The sequence below is a fragment of the Macaca nemestrina genome, chromosome 4 (genome assembly GCF_043159975.1).
Source record: "Macaca nemestrina isolate mMacNem1 chromosome 4, mMacNem.hap1, whole genome shotgun sequence".
In the NCBI taxonomy this organism is placed as follows: domain Eukaryota; kingdom Metazoa; phylum Chordata; class Mammalia; order Primates; family Cercopithecidae; genus Macaca; species Macaca nemestrina.
This window is the reverse complement of record NC_092128.1, coordinates 173538243-173555517: the sequence shown is the minus strand read 5'-3', so window position 1 is coordinate 173555517 and position 17275 is coordinate 173538243. Positions and strand designations below refer to the sequence as shown.

The following is a 17275-nucleotide window of genomic DNA, read 5'->3' as shown; positions in this document are numbered from 1 at the left end:
ATGGTTTAAAAACCGTTAAATGACCATGAAGGAAATTAACAGATTAAAACATTTTCATCACTTTTATAAAGAGGAACATAGTTTTTTGGTTGCATCAATTTTTGTAGTTTGTATACAATTTTCTTGAATAAATTGTATGCTATTCGTTTAGCCATAAAGTAAAAATAATATAGATAGTATACAAGATTTTATACTTTAGCTAGCAATATAATTAATGGTTGGCAAAATGTCAGGTGATTTTACAAAACTAGTTGATGTTTTGAAAGCTATTTACAAAATTCTAAATGTAGAAAAGATTGCTTTGGAGATATAACCATCATTTCTTATCATAACCGAGGTTTCTTTTGAAGAATGTAAGCTAAGCAGAAAGAAAACTAATAGAATGCTTTTAAGAACAAGTTCAAAACGACCTCTTCTCAGTTATGAAAGGAATGGTTTTATTGACTTGTTTGTACTATTTTTATTTGAAAGGAGGGCTTGATACATCTTTATGGATTCTTAAACCCACCCTTCAGTGGATATGAAAGTACCACATAGGTAGTTACAACAGCTACTGCCCTGTTTACCAAACAAAATCCTTAATGTCTGATGTCATGACCTACAGAAATTTCTACAGAATCCTTTGCTCTGACTGTGGGTTTGGATGTGGCAGCTTCCGAAGATTGGTTTGTAGTCTGACTCTAGATATTTTGTAGTTTGTTTTCTGGATTATCCTTAATGACTATTTTGATCACACAATAACTGGGTCCCTGCTGGGCGTGGTGGCTCACGCCTGTAATCCCAGCACTTTGGGAGGTTGAGGTGGGCGGATCACGAGGTCAAGAGATCAAGACTATGCTGGCCAACATGGTGAAACCCCATCTCTACTACAAATACAAAAATTAGCCGGGCATGGTGGCAGGTGCCTGTAATACCAGCTACTCGGGAGGCTGAGGCAGGAGAATCACTTGAACCCGGGAGGCGGAGGTTGTAGTTAGGCGAGATCACACCATTGCACTCCCACCTGGTGACAGAGTGAGACTCCATCTCAAACAAAACAAGACAAAAACAAAACTGAGTCCCCCAAGTGGTCTTAAAGTAGACTGCAGACTGCAAGGTAACAATAAGCCTTATTGGTCCAAATATTTAACAGCTGCATAACCTTTCCATAAGATGATAGCACTACACCATGTCTTCAGACATCCATATGTGTGTATTGTAATGGAGATAAAAATAGATGAGCACTAAAACACAAAGGTTTGGCTTCAAAGAGACTTGGGTTTGAGTTTTGGCTCCACTATCTCCTAACTAGGTGAACTCGGACAAGTTAGCCTCTGTAAGTTTTCGTTTTCTGTCCTCCAAATTGTGTTTAGTGCCTATCTCATAAGGTTTTGATAGTTATGTGGGGCTGGTTCTAAATCATAGGATTGTCATGTTCTGGTGATAATATTTATTAAGGACTTGGCAATGAGTGATCACTATGAGTTTCGTTTTCTTAGTAAGACTCAAGTAGATGGAGCTCCATGTGGCTATAGTCATAACTTCTGCTACCAAACTTGTATAATAGAATTACTAGGTTAAAAGTTTCTAATAGATAAAGAATGGGTAAAGAAAATGTGGTATATATACACAATGGAATACTATCCATATCCTAAATATATAAGGAGCTCACACAATTCAATAGCAAAAATTGGTCAGCTAAACAATGGGCAAAGGACATGAACAGACAATAAATATCAGTATCATAAATAATCAGATAAATGAAAATCAAAACCACAGTGAGATACCACCTTACACCTAAAATGACTATTACCAAAAGGGCAAAGAGAACTAGCATTGCAAAGGTGTAAAGAAAAGGGAGGCCTTGTACACTGTTGGAAGGAATGTAAATTTGAATAGTCACTGTTGAAAACAATATGGAAGTTCCTCAAAAATTAAATATTGAACTACCATATATATGATCCAGCAATTCCACTTCTGGGAGATGAAATCAGAATCTCAAAGAGATGTCTGTACCCTCATGTTCCTTGCAGCACAATTCACAATAGCAGAGATATGGCCACAATCTAAGTGTTCAGGGATGGATTAATGAATAAGGAAATTTTGGAACTTTATATATATATATATATATACACACACACACATTTTAGCCAACATGGATAAACCTGGGGGACATTATGCTGTGTAAAACAGATGCAGCAAAACAAAGTATAAGTGAAATTTTTTAAAGTGTGATAGATCTCATGAATAGAAAGAATGGTGATTGCAAGAGGTGCGGTGTAAGTACAGAGGAAACGGGCAGTCTTGGTTAAAGTGAACAAACTCTCAGTTATAAGATGAATAAGTTCTGGGGACCAAACGTACAGCATGAGTAAATGGATGTGTTTATTAATTTGATTGTGGTAATCATTACACAAAGTGTGTTCATACCAAATTGAGTTATCAAACCATCACACTGAATACCCTGAAGATATGTAATCTCTGTCAATTCAATATTTTAGAAAAGGAACTCTTGATGTTTTTACAATCTGTCAGTACCCAAGCTTCCTGTTAAATATAATGTCAAAGACATTCAACAAATTTCTTAAGCACAAAACCAAGGTGTTACTCTGCATTTCTCGTTTTCTTATCGCTTCCATCTGTGTCCTATCCACCAGCAAGCCCCCTATAGAGTCTACCACCATCTCTTACCTGAATTACTAAAATAATCTTACACTCTAGGTTTCTGTTCTATAGCTCTTACAATTCGTGAACCATACAGTAGCAAGTTATCGATCAGATCACTTCCTTTTCTTAACTGGAAATCTTTAATGTCTTTCCATTACACCTGAAATTTCATTAAAAATTATCATCAAGGCCCTGGAGCTCCTGCATAAGCTAACCTCTTCCTAATTTTATCTCCCAATATTGCCTTTTTCATTAACTAAAATATAGCCACAATAACTTTTTCACTACTCCTTCATCACACAAAAATAATTCCACATTTCCACTCCCTCTGGGGAGTTTTCAAAAACATTGAGGCCTAGACCTTATTCCAATTAAATAAGAATTTATAGACATAATTGGCCTCTTCCCTCCATGAGAGAATATTAAAAGACCCACCTTTGGGAGGCCAAGTCGGGTGGATCACAAGGTCACGAGATTAAGACCATCCTGGCGAACATGGCAAAACCCTGTCTCTACTAAAAACACACAAAAAAATTAGCCGGACGTGGTGGTGGGTGCCTGTAGTCCCAGCTACTCAGGAGGCTGAGGCAGGAGAATGGCTTGAACCTGGGAGGCAGAGCTTGCAGTGAGTCAAGACAGTGCCACTGCACTTCAGCCTGGTTGACAGAGTGAGACTCTATCTCAAAACAAAAGCCCAAAAAAACCACAAACAAACAAACAAAAACCCATGTAGGTGGTGACATCATGAGCTTCTTTGAATCTACTGTGGTTGCCTAGGTTCTGTATCTTATCCTAACCATGGATTAATGGTAACAGTGTGTCAGGAATTGGCTCCTTCCGGTGGGTTCTTGGTCTTGCTGACTTCAAGAATGAAGTCACGGACCCTCATGGTGAGTGTTACAGTTCTTAAAGATGGTGTGTCCAAAGTTTGTTCCTTCAGATGTTTGTGGTCTTGCTAACTTCAGGAGTGAAGCTGCAGGCCTTTGTGGTGAGTGTTACAGCTCTTAAAGGTGGCGCGTCCAGAGTTGTTCATTCCTCCAGGTGAGTTTGTGATCTCACAGACTTCAGGAGTAAAGCTGCAGACCTTTGTGGTGAGTGTTACAGCTCATAAAGGTAGTGCAGACACAAAGGGTGAGCAGCAGCAAGATTTACTGTAAAGAGTGAAAGAACAAAGCTTCCACAGTTTGGAAGGGGACTCAAGTCGGTTGTGGCTGCTGGCTTGGGTGGCCAGCTTTTATTCCCTTATTTGGCCCCACCCACGTCCTGCTAATTGGTCCATTTTATAGAGTGCTGATTGGTCCATTTTACAGAGTGCCGATTGGTCCATTTTTACAGAGTGCTGACTGGTGCATTTACAAACCTTTAACTAGACACAGAGCATGGATTGGTCGTTTTTTACAGATTGCAGATTGGTGCATTTACAAACCTTTAGCTAGACACAGAGCACTGATTGGTGCATTTACAATCCTTTAGCTAGACAGAAAAGTTCTCCAAGTCCCCACCCAACCCAGAAGCCCAGCTGGCTTCACCTTTCAATCCCCCCCTCTAAGTAGGACACCCCAGCTGCTGCTGGGAATTGGCTGATGACCGTTCTAGCTACTTCCTGCTGGATACGGGCAAAGAAGGGGCCCTGCAGTTGCAGTGTCCTTCATAGGGGAACACTTTAGGCCAGTGAAAGGGCCAGCAGGTCGGTCCAGGAGTCCTCGGTAGAAGTTGTTAGTTGAGCTCATTTGGGTTTCCATTTGCAAGGCCATCTGTAGCTTGATGGCCTCGATTCTAGAGGAAACAAATTTGACAAGGAGGTTAAAAATACAGGACCCAAAGGTGAATAATAGCAAGATGGCTGTCACAGGACCTAGAAAGGGGAGAAGTCATGTAGCCCAACTCCACAGGTTGGTATAAGGGTTTGAAAGGTGTTGTCTGATTTCAGAAGCCTTTTCCTATAAACGCTGGGTGGCATCTCATACTATCCTTGACTCTTTAGTGTAAAAGCAATACTCTTCCCCTAAGAAGGTGCAAAGCCCTCCTTTCTCAGCAGTGAGGAGGTCTAGGTCTTGGCGGTTTTGGAGAGTCACTGCTGTCAAAAAGTCTATTTGGAATTATAGTTACTATCCTTACTGGATAGGTTTTGTTATTTCTTGCAAACTGTCTGAGAAATCCTTCGAGACTGTGTGGTAGTATGATTATTAAGTAGATAAACTTGCTATTCTGGTTCCTGTAGCAGTGACCATTTCTAACCCTATAAGTAGGGTTTATTAGTTGTATGGCCCTGCACTGACAGACTTGAGCTTTGAGGGGCACTGATAGGGCCTGATTTCCTGGGGCAATGGTAATGTTGGGACTTAGAAAGACTAAGATGCAGGTACCTGTCCAGTTAGTGGGGAGGCAGATATAGGTTGACATTCCACATAAGAAGAATATGCATTGGCTGGGTAGACATTTAGAAATTTATCCTGGCTTTTAAAGGAATAGGGTACGCTTTTTTTTCTTTACTACTTCCATCTCTCTTTCTTTCTCTTTGACTTCTTTGTCTCTCTCTTTCTGAGTCCCTCTTTGTCTCTGTCTCTTCCTCTCTCTCTCTCTGACTTTCTGTCTCTTTCTCTCTTTCCTTTCTGCTGGTCTTTCCCTGCTTCTGCCAGCTGCTTATGCTGCTGTTCCCCCCTCTACTTCCCCTTTTGATGGCTTCGGCAGTGTAACACTGCCACCTCCTTGGGTTTTTGCACTGTGTGGAATAGCTCCATGATTTCCTTGTGGTATTTAATGGGGGTTCCCCCAGAAGTTAGGAACTCCTTTTCTTTCCATATTGCAACATGGGCATGTAGAATTAGATAAGCATACTTGCTATCTGTATACACATTTATTCTTTTTCCCTTTCCCAGTTCTAAGGCTCAGGTAAGGGCCACTAGTTCTGCTAACTGGGTGCTGGTCCCTGGGGGAAGAGGCTTACTTTCAAGTACGGTTACATCACTAACTATGGCATAACCTGCCCTTCGTATCCCACTCTCCACAAACGAACCTCCGTCGGTGTATAGGTTAAGGTCAGGATTAGCCAAGGGGACTTCCAAGAGATCATCTTGGGCGGCATAAGTCTGGACTACAACCTGTTGGCAGCCATGCCCGCTTGGTTCCCCATCCTCTGGGAGAAAAGTGGCAGGGTTGAGGGCTGCACACATACGTATTTGAAGCCACGGTCTCTCAAGAAGTAGCGCCTTGTATCTAAGCAGGCGGTTGTCTGATAGCCATAAACTTCCTTTGGCACCTGGTAAGCCATTTACATCATGAGTAGTCCAGACAGTGAGATCCTTTCCTTGCATTATTTTGATAGCCTCTGACACTAAGATGGCCACCGCCGCAACTACCCATAAACAGTGAGGCCAGCCTTTTGCTACTACATCAATTTCCTAACTTAGGTATGCCACTGATGTGGGGTTGTCCCACGAGTCTGAGTAAGGACTCAAGGAGCTATTCCTGCTCTCCCTGTGATGTGTAAAAAGAAGTTTTGTCCTGTGGGAAGGCTTAAGGCTGGAGCTTGAGTTTGTTCCTTCCACTGCCCAGACTTCAGGGCTGATTCCCTCCTCAAGCCGGGGACAACAAATGGGTAACTCGTTCCCCATATTCATGTAGACAATAACTCCAGGTTTGGCTAATTACAGTATATATGGCTGTGGCTTCTACTGTACCTCTTTCATGAAACATACCTGTACTTTTTATTCTACTGAAATAAATTTGTGATATTTTATGAACCTCCGATCTTTTATATTAATAGAGTCTAAGCATTCTACTGATTTCCTTAATGTTACAAATGTAATTTTCTATTTAGACATATTAATCTCAACTACTTTATTTAGAGCCCAGCTTTGTCTACAAAAAACAAAAGCCCACCAAAACTATTCATCCTGGAACAAGGTTCAATACTAAGGACTGATTTTTCTCATTATTGAGGCTTCTTAAAATGGTGCTACTTTCTTACTTTAAGGTAATAATTCTATTCATACTTCTAATAAACATTTTATTGCCATTGTAAATTTGATTTCTTATCCATGCATTAAGATGAACATGTTTTATATAAGTTTTGCAATATCTAAGCAATACATTTTCATATCAAACAATTATTTTGCTTTAGGATTGTTTTACTTAAACTAAGTCTTTGGAAATTATTCTCATAATAATTTTGCTAAGACACTTCTTGAAGTGCTTTTAGGACCATTAAGCTTTTTCTCACCCTTGACAAATACTCTAATTTTAGGTGTGAGGCTTGACTAACTTGAATCTAGTTATTTTTTCACAACTTACATTTGCATGTCTTAGGTCTGCACAATTTCTACTTTCTTCCTTTAAGTAACACAGAACTGTGAACTCTGGTATTAATGTATAACAAGTACTAGTATGTACAGTTGACCTTGAACAATATGGGTTTGAACTGTGTGGATCTACTTGTACAAATAATTTTGTCTGTAGCTGTCACCCCTGTGACAGCAAGACCAACATCTCTTCTTCCTTCTCCTCCCCAATCTACTCAATGTGAAGACAAAGATGAAGAACTTTATTATAATCAACTTCCACTAAATGAACAGTAAATATGTTTTCTGTTCTTTGTAATTTTTTAAATAAGATTTTTTTCTTCTCTAGCTTACTTTATCATAAGAATATAGCATGTAATACACGTAACATGAAAAAATGTGTTAATCTACTCTTTATGTTATTAGTACCTCTTCTGGTCAACAGTAGGCTATGTAAATAGTTAAGTTTGTACATTGTCAGCAGTTATAGGTAGATTTTTGACAGTGCAGGGTTAATGCTCCTAACCCTCATGTTGTTCAAGGGTCAACTGTAAAACGTTCTTTTGGTCTCTGACTTACAAGGACTTTTCACTCATTCTTTCAATCTATCAAGGGCTCTGCCCTCATCATCCTACCATAATTTTGAAGATTCTGTTGGGAATAATTGCTATCAAGTAAATTCACTGCTGCTGTACACAACTAGAGAATAAGTGTGTGTGTGTTTCCTTAGCTTCTAGCTATTAAGTGTGCATTTTATATAATTATATCCTTAACTATTCAATATTTCATTAAAATTATCATCATAATAGACATAAGAATACAGAAATAGTTTAAGTACTTTTTAAACATCAAATAGTAAAGATACAACAGCAGCAGAGTTTAAAAGAACCTGCGTTGAGTATTCTATGAAAAACATTAAATTAAATAAACTGTAATAAAATTTAATCATAGCTTAAAATAACAAAGCGGCTGAAAACTTGTTTTGTGCATTTTTCTTTGGAAATTAACAACAAATCTTGGTAATGTTGGCCACTCTTCTCAAAAATGAATTATAGATGTACTTCTGTGGTTGGTGTCCTTTGGACTCAGAAGGCACTTTCACCATCAAAACTAATCTCTAGCCCCTGTAAGCCTCAATGGTAACAACAGCAGCAAATGGGGCTATGATGGGTCCTGATGGTTTGATGGTCTGAACTAGGATCTGGTGGATTTGATGGCCACCAGCTACTTTCTTTCTATGGAAGAAATTAGTTCCTTATATTCCACTCAAATATTTTTTTGATCTTGTAATCCTTCACACCTTCATTATTTTAGTTGATTTTTTGTTGTTGTTCCTTCAGTGTCATCAAAACCATGCACAGTCTTGGCCTCTTTAATAACAACTCGTTTTCTGATAGCCTAGCATGAACTCCTAAGGAGGCAATCATACTGCAGACTGAATACTCAGGGCCAGGCTGAAATAAGAGGGACTATTTCTCTGGTTTAGAATTTCATTAATCTAGTGAAAACATTTTCATCATTACTACATTAGTAACATGGTGCTAACTTCCTTATTCCATGGAAAAAATATCTGTACATGCTTCCAATAAAGTTACTTTATTGATATAACAAACAATTTAAATTTTATTTATTCATCTCAATAGATGTTTTTCATTTAAGTTTTACCAATAATTTGCAATTAACAATATATTTTCCTCTTGAATTATATTTCTTATTAAAGCTTACTTACAAAGACTTAATGTCTTTTCTTCTTAGAATGATACTCCCTTATTGTACTTCAAATGCCTTAGAATTAAGCACAGATTTTCCCAAAAATGAAAACGACATTGTCCTTTCATTTATGTTTCTTCATTCAATTTGTGCACATTTAAGGACCCTCAAAGCTATATAAGAAGGTAAGCTTTCAGTGTAATATATTTTTCTTTTATGTAATTACAGTTGTGAGCTGAGAGAGAGGTAAGGGTTTGCTGCTCTATGCACAGGTAGCTTTGCAGCAAATGTCAAACACAGAGATGTAAATTATTAATGTCTTTGCACATATATGAAAATAGATATTTTAGGAGGTTGAGAATCTCACTCAAGTTGGTAGAAACAGGACTTTTAAACAACAACAGGCATTGCTGCATATGCTGGGCTCTCAACCAATGTGCTCTAACACCTTCAAACTCATTCCAATTAATAAGTAGGAAAACGTAATTTCTGGGTTAGGAGAGCTGTGGTTCTTGGTAAAAGAAGAGAATGAGAGCCAAGGACTAACAAAATTAGATATGATGCAAGAAGAGATCAGATTGCATCAAGTAATCCAGTTAGGCTATGTTAAGCACAGTCATAAGCTTTGAAGAATTGGTAGTCATTACCTTTTATTAAAAGAGCTGACACTAAGAAGTCCAGATAAAGCAAATAAGTAAATATAATTATGCATGAGTAGCATTAAAACTTCTCAGATCACAAAGCAAGAATATACTTGGGCTGTTTTGCGCATTTGTGAAAGAAACAAAATTGAGAAATATCTATGGAGTACCTCCCCCACCCCCGAGAGAATATAAAACTCTAGGTATTGGTGGTGATATTTATTATTAGGAAATTCACCTTCAACATCAAACCAATCCTCAACCCCTAACATAATGAGCTTCTACTACAGCAAGGACTACGGTGTACTTGGCTACGGCCTTGGTGGTTTAGTGGTCTGGACTATGGCTATGGGTCCAGCTATAGGCTTGATGGTGATTATGGCTGTGACCATTCTCATACCTCTTTCTATGAAGGATATTGGTCATCTTCACTCTTTTGGAAAATATAGTCCATTGCAAATAAATTCAGAGCTTTTATATTATTTTCATCGCCATTCTTTTGTTTTATTCACTGTTATCAGTGACATCTTTCAGAGCCAGTCATGAGCACCTGAAGACATCATAATGGAGACCAATTCTCCAAATCTGCAGGGATTTGTTTCCCTAAGCCAGAATCTTAGCACCAGTCTAGTTGAGGTATCCTCATTCCCACTGTGTTATTAACCTGAAGCTTTTCTTCTTTATACCTTTGATGATATTTCTGGACATATTCACTAATAAATTTTGCTTATGGCAATCTAAAACCATGCTCCTCTTTCTATAGAAGTTATTGGTCCTCTGGATTCTACTGAAAAAAAATTGATCATCACATTAGAACTCAAAATTTTAGGATTCTTTCCCTGATAGAGTGTTTTATGCCCTTCAGTATCACCAGTGATATTTTCTGAGGGCTTTTCTTAATGAAGATCTCACCATTCAAAAGGCACATTTGTTTCAGTGTGGACCTACTTTTCTGACCTAGAATTTCATCACTCAAGCTAGGTATTGTCTTCTCTGCTACTATAATAAAATGCCACTGACTTGATTCTTACGTGACATTTCCGGAGATATTTTCTAGTAAATTTTCTTCATAGGCCTATAAAGCCTGACTTTATTTTTTAGTTCATTCCAATGCATTTGAGTTTTACATTTTAAAAAATAAATATCTCATTTAAAAAGTTTTCCCTATGAAAATATGTACTTTATACCCATTATTCCTTATCTTTGAAGGCCATCGAAGTTTTAAGAGCATACATTGTTTAGTTAATGTGATTTGTTGCTAGGAGCAGACTTCCATTATTATATGATATTCATGGAAACTAAATAATTTAGACATTTCAAATTCCGGTAAGTTTGACATTTCCCTTCATGTACATTTTTTTTCATTGGTTTGCTGGGGCCACTTCATACCAGCTCACAAGAGGCAATTTTGAGCATCTCTTTCCAGCTGTGGGTTTAGAGGCATCACATTATTAAGTTGAAAGAGAACATGCTGGAAATATTTATACTGCAGAGATCAGCAAATGCTACAAATTGACTTTTTTTCAGAGAGGCTTTTTTTTTTTTTTTGTCACCACTGATGACATTTATTCTGAATTAGGTACAATATTGAGTTCCTAAAAATCTTCATTATATAAGAAGAGTGTGATGTTTTGATATTTTTCCATGTGGATTTTGCATTTCTCCCATAGTCATTTGTTTACTTAGTTGTGCAAGAGAAAGATAACTTCTGCATCTTTTTCTGTCTTTAGAGTATCTCTGTGCCAGATGTGTCTTTAGAAGTCCAAGTTATTAGACTACCAAAGTGTCTTCTCCTGTGAAAGAGGTAGAGAGTCTGGGAGTGGTCTGTCCTCTTTCTTCCTTGGTTATCTCAGCATTGTAATTTATATTAGTTCACATTTTAAGATTTGAACTTTATTTTCTTGGGATGAATGCTCCTGCTCTGGATGGTTTACTGGTATACGTTCCTCATTTAAACCTTGACTGGAATTCTATTACAGGACCTATTCTTGGCCTCTTGCAATCAACTCTGAGAGTGGTTGTTGACTTCCTCCTCAACTACTGGCTTCCTCATATCCCTGTTATTCATCTGTGAACTTTATACAAATGTAGGCACTGATGGAACCCTCATTCAATGGATAATAAGTTACATAACACTTCATAGTACTTAAATGATTCTTATATGCACTTAGAATATGGGGTTCAAAAACACGCAAAAAAGTGGGTATTAGTAAAAAGTAATAATTTTACTAATAACTTTTGATTAATTTTAATCTGTTAAATGCACTTGTAACACTGGGTTTAGAGATTGGGTTTAAAAATACAGGCACCTGTATCCTCGAGTTTGAAAACAATGAAAATGTGTATTAGTAAAAAGCAATAACTTTTACTAATTACTTTTGATGTAATTAGGAAAGCTAGGGAATTCCCTCCCACTGATTTCAAAATTTAAGCTCTTCAATCAACACTGCAGCAAGTACTTATCCACTACCAAGTGACCTTATCAAAAGGAACTTACCTTTTATTTCATGAGTAAAAGTGAACATAAAACCAGAACTGTTAATTTTTAGGAGCCCTATCATTTAGATATACATATTCAAATATGTATTAATGAAAAGTATGTTGTTTGGGATTTACATTAAAATAATATAGGAGAGGGGAAGAGAGAAAGGTTTTAAAAAAGACACAATAGGCTTTGAAATGTTAACTGTTAAAAATGAGTAAAAGGGATACTTTTACTAGTCTATTTTATCTATGTGTATGTTTTAATTTTTCATAGAAAATATTTAGACAATACAGAGAAAAATAAATGCTTATTATGTTATACTGCATGTATAAGACATAAAGAAAAGGTATAGACCAATTAAAAATAATGAAGTAATGTTACAAAAATTAATACTTTATCTGGACTTTGAAAATAATTAGAATTTAAGTTAGTTGGGTGAAGTCATAATGAGTAAAAATATAAACAGGTGTATTTCATGTTAATAAAGAGAATATAATAATAATGTAAAAATAAAGAAATCAGAGTTAAGGATCAGCATTAAATTGTGAGAACGAAGACACCTTTTAATGATCTTCAACTATTATGTAAAGGGATTATTTTCCTTCATATTATCTGGATTTTGAGGGGAGGAGTAGCAGGAGCAAGAAATGTGTTTGTAAAAATAATAGCTGTTAGCCAGGAAGAATGCTGTGCAGAAATCACACCATGCTGTAATGAGCACCTAGCTCTTCCTCTCTGGTGAGGTTTGGTGCTTAGAATAAAAATGAAGGTACTTTTAAGGAGAAACATTTCAAAATAGTTAATCAGTATGACAATACAAGTGATGAAAGGAAAGCATGAAGATTTTGAGGCTCAGAGATTTGGGGGAAAGTTAGCAAGACTGTTTAGCAAGAAGTGAGTTCACTCTCCACTGTTTACTAACGTGTCTGAGTCTGATGAGACAGCATATTATATATGCAGTAAGTTACATGAAACAGAACTGTTACTTACAGATAGAGAGCAAGGGACAACGGAAGCCTAGGGTTCATTCTGAGTTCATCTCCAGAGTCTCAGAAAAGCTCCCTGGAGAAGACAGAGTCTTGACTCGTACTACAGCTGACGGATCCCCCAAAAGCAGCCCACTCTGAGTTTCATACCCCAGGGTCACATTAATCATGGGAATAAAGCATGGAAGGACCTCTTGTGTCTAGAGGAATCGGTAACAAATCCTAGGCTGTTCTGGATGGCTCTCTCTTATCTCAGGATGTTGCATTCCCAGCACATTTTGCAGCTATTTTCTAGAACTACAAATGAGAAAGGCGGGGAGAACTGGGTTGGTCCAAGGCCATTCAAACAAGAACGCAGAACTATCCTGAAGTCCACTTCCTGACCGCGATACCCCCCTTAGCAAAGGCGGTCCATTTCATATTCCCATGGACCTCCTTGGAGCTGGCGGCGAAGTTTTGCCTCATAAGAACTATGTAATACCTTGATTGTCACAATCTCAATGCAACATCATTGAGCCATGGCCAGAATACATTTAACTAGGCCCAGGAGCACTAGTGCCCCATGCAGGATGATGGAGACTGCTTGGAGCAGTGGCCTAGCCCAGAACCACAACAGTCCAGGGAAGAAGTTGCTAAGGAGGCCAAAGAAGGATTCCTCCAGTGGTCCCATTGTTTGCTGTCAGTGAGCCTGCTTCCTGGTCTCCTCAATTGTGTATCTACAATACCTGAAGTGCTTAGCCAGGTACAGCAGGAGGTGCTGATAATCACGTACGCTGAGGAAACAACAGGTGCTGGCGAGGATGTGGAGAAATAAGGATGCTTATACACTGTTGGTGGGACTGTAAACTAGTTCAACCATTGTGGAAAACACTGTGGCGATTCCTCAAGGATCTAGAACTAAAAATACCGTTTGACCCAACCATCCCATTACTGGGCATATACCCAAAGGATTTTAAATCATGCTGCTATAAAGACACATGCACATGTATGTTGATTGTGGCACTATTCACAATAGCAAAGACTTGGAACCAACCCAAATGCCCATCAGTGATAGACTGGATTACAAAAATGTGGCACATATACACCATGGAAAACTATGCAGCCATAAAAAAGGATGAGTTCATGTCCTTTGTAGGGACATGGATGAAGCTAGAAACCATCATTCTGAGCAAACTATCGCAAGGACAGAAAACCAAGCACTGCATGTTCTCACTCATAGGTGGGAATTGAACAATAAGAACACTTGGACACAGGAAGGGGAATATCACACACCAGGGCCTGTCCATGGGGTGGGGGGAGGGGGAAGGGATAGCATTAGGATATATACCTAATGTAAGCGATGAGTTAATGGGTGCAGCACACCAATATGGCACATGTTTACATATGTAACAAACCTGCACATTGTGTACCCTAGAACTTAAAGTTTAATAATATAATAGTAATTATAATAAAAAGCCTGGAGCATACCTCAGCTTCCTTACTGAGGGATGCCTGCTGGGCTATACAGGCAGTGGGAGTGGAGGAAGCAATATCTGCCATAGTCGGGGACAGATATCCTATCATGTTTTCATGAGCATTGACTCCTATGTATGGTATCAAAGATCTCCTTAAGTGCATAAGCCCAGAATCAGTTATACCTCCTGGCAGGTCCCCATTAAGCCTGGTGTACAGCTTTAGGCAACTGGCTCAGTGGTGCATCTCATTCCTAGAGATAATATCCAGGGGCATCCCCAGCACACCCAGTGTGCAGGATCCCACTGTTGGATGGTTTTCCAGGCAGGACATTTCACAACCCACATCTGAATCACCCCAACCGCTTGAGAAAGGTATAGCCCTGGGGCATACATAAAACCCCTTCTCTCATTCTGTTGTTCAGTGACCCATTTGTGGGTATGGAGACATAAGCGTTCACCAGCCAAGTCTCATTGATGGCATAGTTGCATGCTTGGTTTCCCCTATACAATATTGTTCATGAAGCCCCGATACGGAGGGCTAACAACAGTCCAATTCTCATTTTCATCATCATTGCTGGGACACTTCTTGTCCATGTAATCAAAGGAACATGGTACATCAAAACCCTAGCTCATCAAGGTTTTGTTAGTTGTGGTTGTGACATTTTGCCACGGTCATTTAGGGTGAAGTGTGTGCCTCCAGCTCTCTTCTATGTGGTGATGTCAGATTCTCACTCTGCAAGTCAGGTCTTGGGTTCTGTTGGTGTGCATTGTGGCATTAGAAATGTCAGTGTGGTTTACCACTGGCAGAGTGAGAGAGTTGCTGTGGTCTGTGACAGACTGAGGTCCAGGAGGGCAGATCCAGCACTTCTGCTGTGTCAGGTTACCCTTGGTGGCCACAGCTTGGGAGAGCCTAACAAAGGTGTTAGGCTTCCAGGTCTTTGCTGCCATATCTTTGTTCAAATAACAGAGTGACAGGTTATTGACTCATGTCCCATGCCTCCCAGGGTCTCCAAAATTTACTACCTCTTAGATAGGAGTTACGCTGAGTTGGTGCAGCAACTCACCCTGTCTGCCACTGTCCTGAGGCTACTGCCTCTGCATCAGCCATCATCCTTGTTGCTTGACCAAGATCTTCCAGCCCCAGTCATCTAGTCTAGGAAGAGAGGTTGCATCCTGTACAAATTTTACATGTCTGATAACATTACTCAACGTAATCGAAAGAAAAGATGTCCCTGGTACCACAGGGGGAACCTAGAACCCTGGTATTCCTTGGTTCTCTCTCCCAACCCTGTGGGATCCCATAAAAAAGAGGCATCCAGGGAAAGCATCTCTTCCAAATTAGAATTAGGGAGACCTGTCTAGGGTGCTGTGGCAACCTGAGGCACAGACTGCCCCCACGACAGGCACTCTAATAGGGAACAAAAGAAAAAGAATGGTTGGAAACACTGAGATTGAGATTTTGCAGGCACAGCCTGATCAAGTGGCTGCCAGGTCCACTCCCATCCCCATCAAGCTCGGTGCTTCTCAGCATGTGCTGCCTTGCCCTGTTTCCCCTGCACTGGAGCGCAGTGTTCGGTGTCACTACTCCCCTGGTCAGATGGGGGTACCCCCTGCCCCTAGCAGGCCATCTTTATGTACTTTCTTTAAATGTTTTGGCTCTACTGGTCTGTTGATGACAGGGTATGTGGAAAGTCCATTATTTTCTGTGAGAGTGTGCCCATTCTTATGTTGCTTGGGCAGTGAAGGGTGTTCCTTGATCAGAGTGAAATTCTACAGGGTATCCAAAAACATGACATCAGGTCCTTTCAAGGGTGGCTATGGTAGACCCATCATACACAAGGATAATGCATATTTATCCCTTCCAGGCAGCAAGCTAATTCCATAATCCTTATCCTCATACAGAGGATCCATTAGTAGTCCAGTTCCTTAGTTGCCATTCTCCTCACCAGGTAGCAAGACTGTTGGAGCGAGCCCATGAATTGGTGAAAATGTAGCAAGATATGGTGATGGAGTGGCCTGCATGGCTGTCATTGCTGCACGTAGTTTGGCCTATTGGAGGTCCAGTCTCAGTCAAAAGATCACCATTCATTGGCTGGATTGCAGGTGCAGCCTAGTGGACCCCTCTGCCTGTTGTTTCACAGAGCCGTCAGTAAACCACGCCAAACCATCAATGGGGAGATTGCTGCATCTTAGACTCCAGGTAGCCACAGAAGTAGTCAAATGCATTCCCTATGGGTTGCCTGGTCCCTTCTGGTGAGCTGTCTATTCATTCGTGGAGCCTACTGGTCCCTTGGGGGTTGCTTCTGGGCCCAATCTTGAATGTACCATTCTTATTTCATATTTGAGCTCTGTTGAGCCTGCCAAATATTATTGGAAGAGTTTATAAGCACTCCAGTGAGAATGGGCAGCTAAGGTCACACCATCACATGTGACACTCTGACTGTAAGAGGTTTAGTCTCCCTCAGTCCCCAGTAGTAAGGGGTTGCCATTCAAAAGGCAATTTGTGTGTCCAAAATCCAAAAGACTGGTGTATCCTAGTGGCAGTTTTCTGTTGTCAGACTACAACTAGCATATATGAAGGTTGTAGATACCTGTAATTTTACTGGACTAGGAGGCTCTAAAGGTTTTAAAGGCATTACCTGGACCACAACGTGTTGAATAGTGGCTTCTGAGGCCTGCTGCTACAAGGGGCCCCATTCCAACTTGGTAGCTTTGTTAATTTGACTAAGGAAGCCAAAATAACACACAGGTGGGGTACAGCACCCAAAGAAGTCTATCAGCTGTTGGGCCCCCTTTTTATTGGTATGTGATTCCAGAGTGAACGACGTTTGCTTGACTGTGTCTGGGATATTTTTTTGGCATCCCATCCAAGTGGACATAGTGTTCAACCTGAAATATGCATTGTTAGGCTCTATGTCCCTGAGGCCATTCCAACCACCTAAACAGAGCTATTACAATGTGATGGTTGGGGGTGGGGAGCGGTTTGGTAACATTTATGTCTATAGCAAGTACTGAATTAGCAAAGCAATGTCCTCTTTTTCATTTTGTATGCAGTACTGCTCTTGAATAACTC

The 17275-nt window shown here is 39.6% G+C and overlaps 1 protein-coding gene across 6 annotated transcripts in view; it reads right to left on the bottom strand.

The window, feature by feature from the left end:
- Nucleotides 1-3787: 3787 nt before the first annotated feature.
- The window catches only part of LOC112425049 (keratin associated protein 13-4), a 179750-nt gene continuing 166262 nt past the window's right edge, over nucleotides 3788-17275 (bottom strand). For all 6 annotated transcript variants that reach the window (XR_011622775.1, XR_011622777.1, XR_011622774.1 and 3 more), the window contains one exon: nucleotides 3788-4422. The gene's annotated coding sequence lies outside the window, so the exon portion shown is untranslated. The remainder of the gene's footprint in view (nucleotides 4423-17275) is intronic.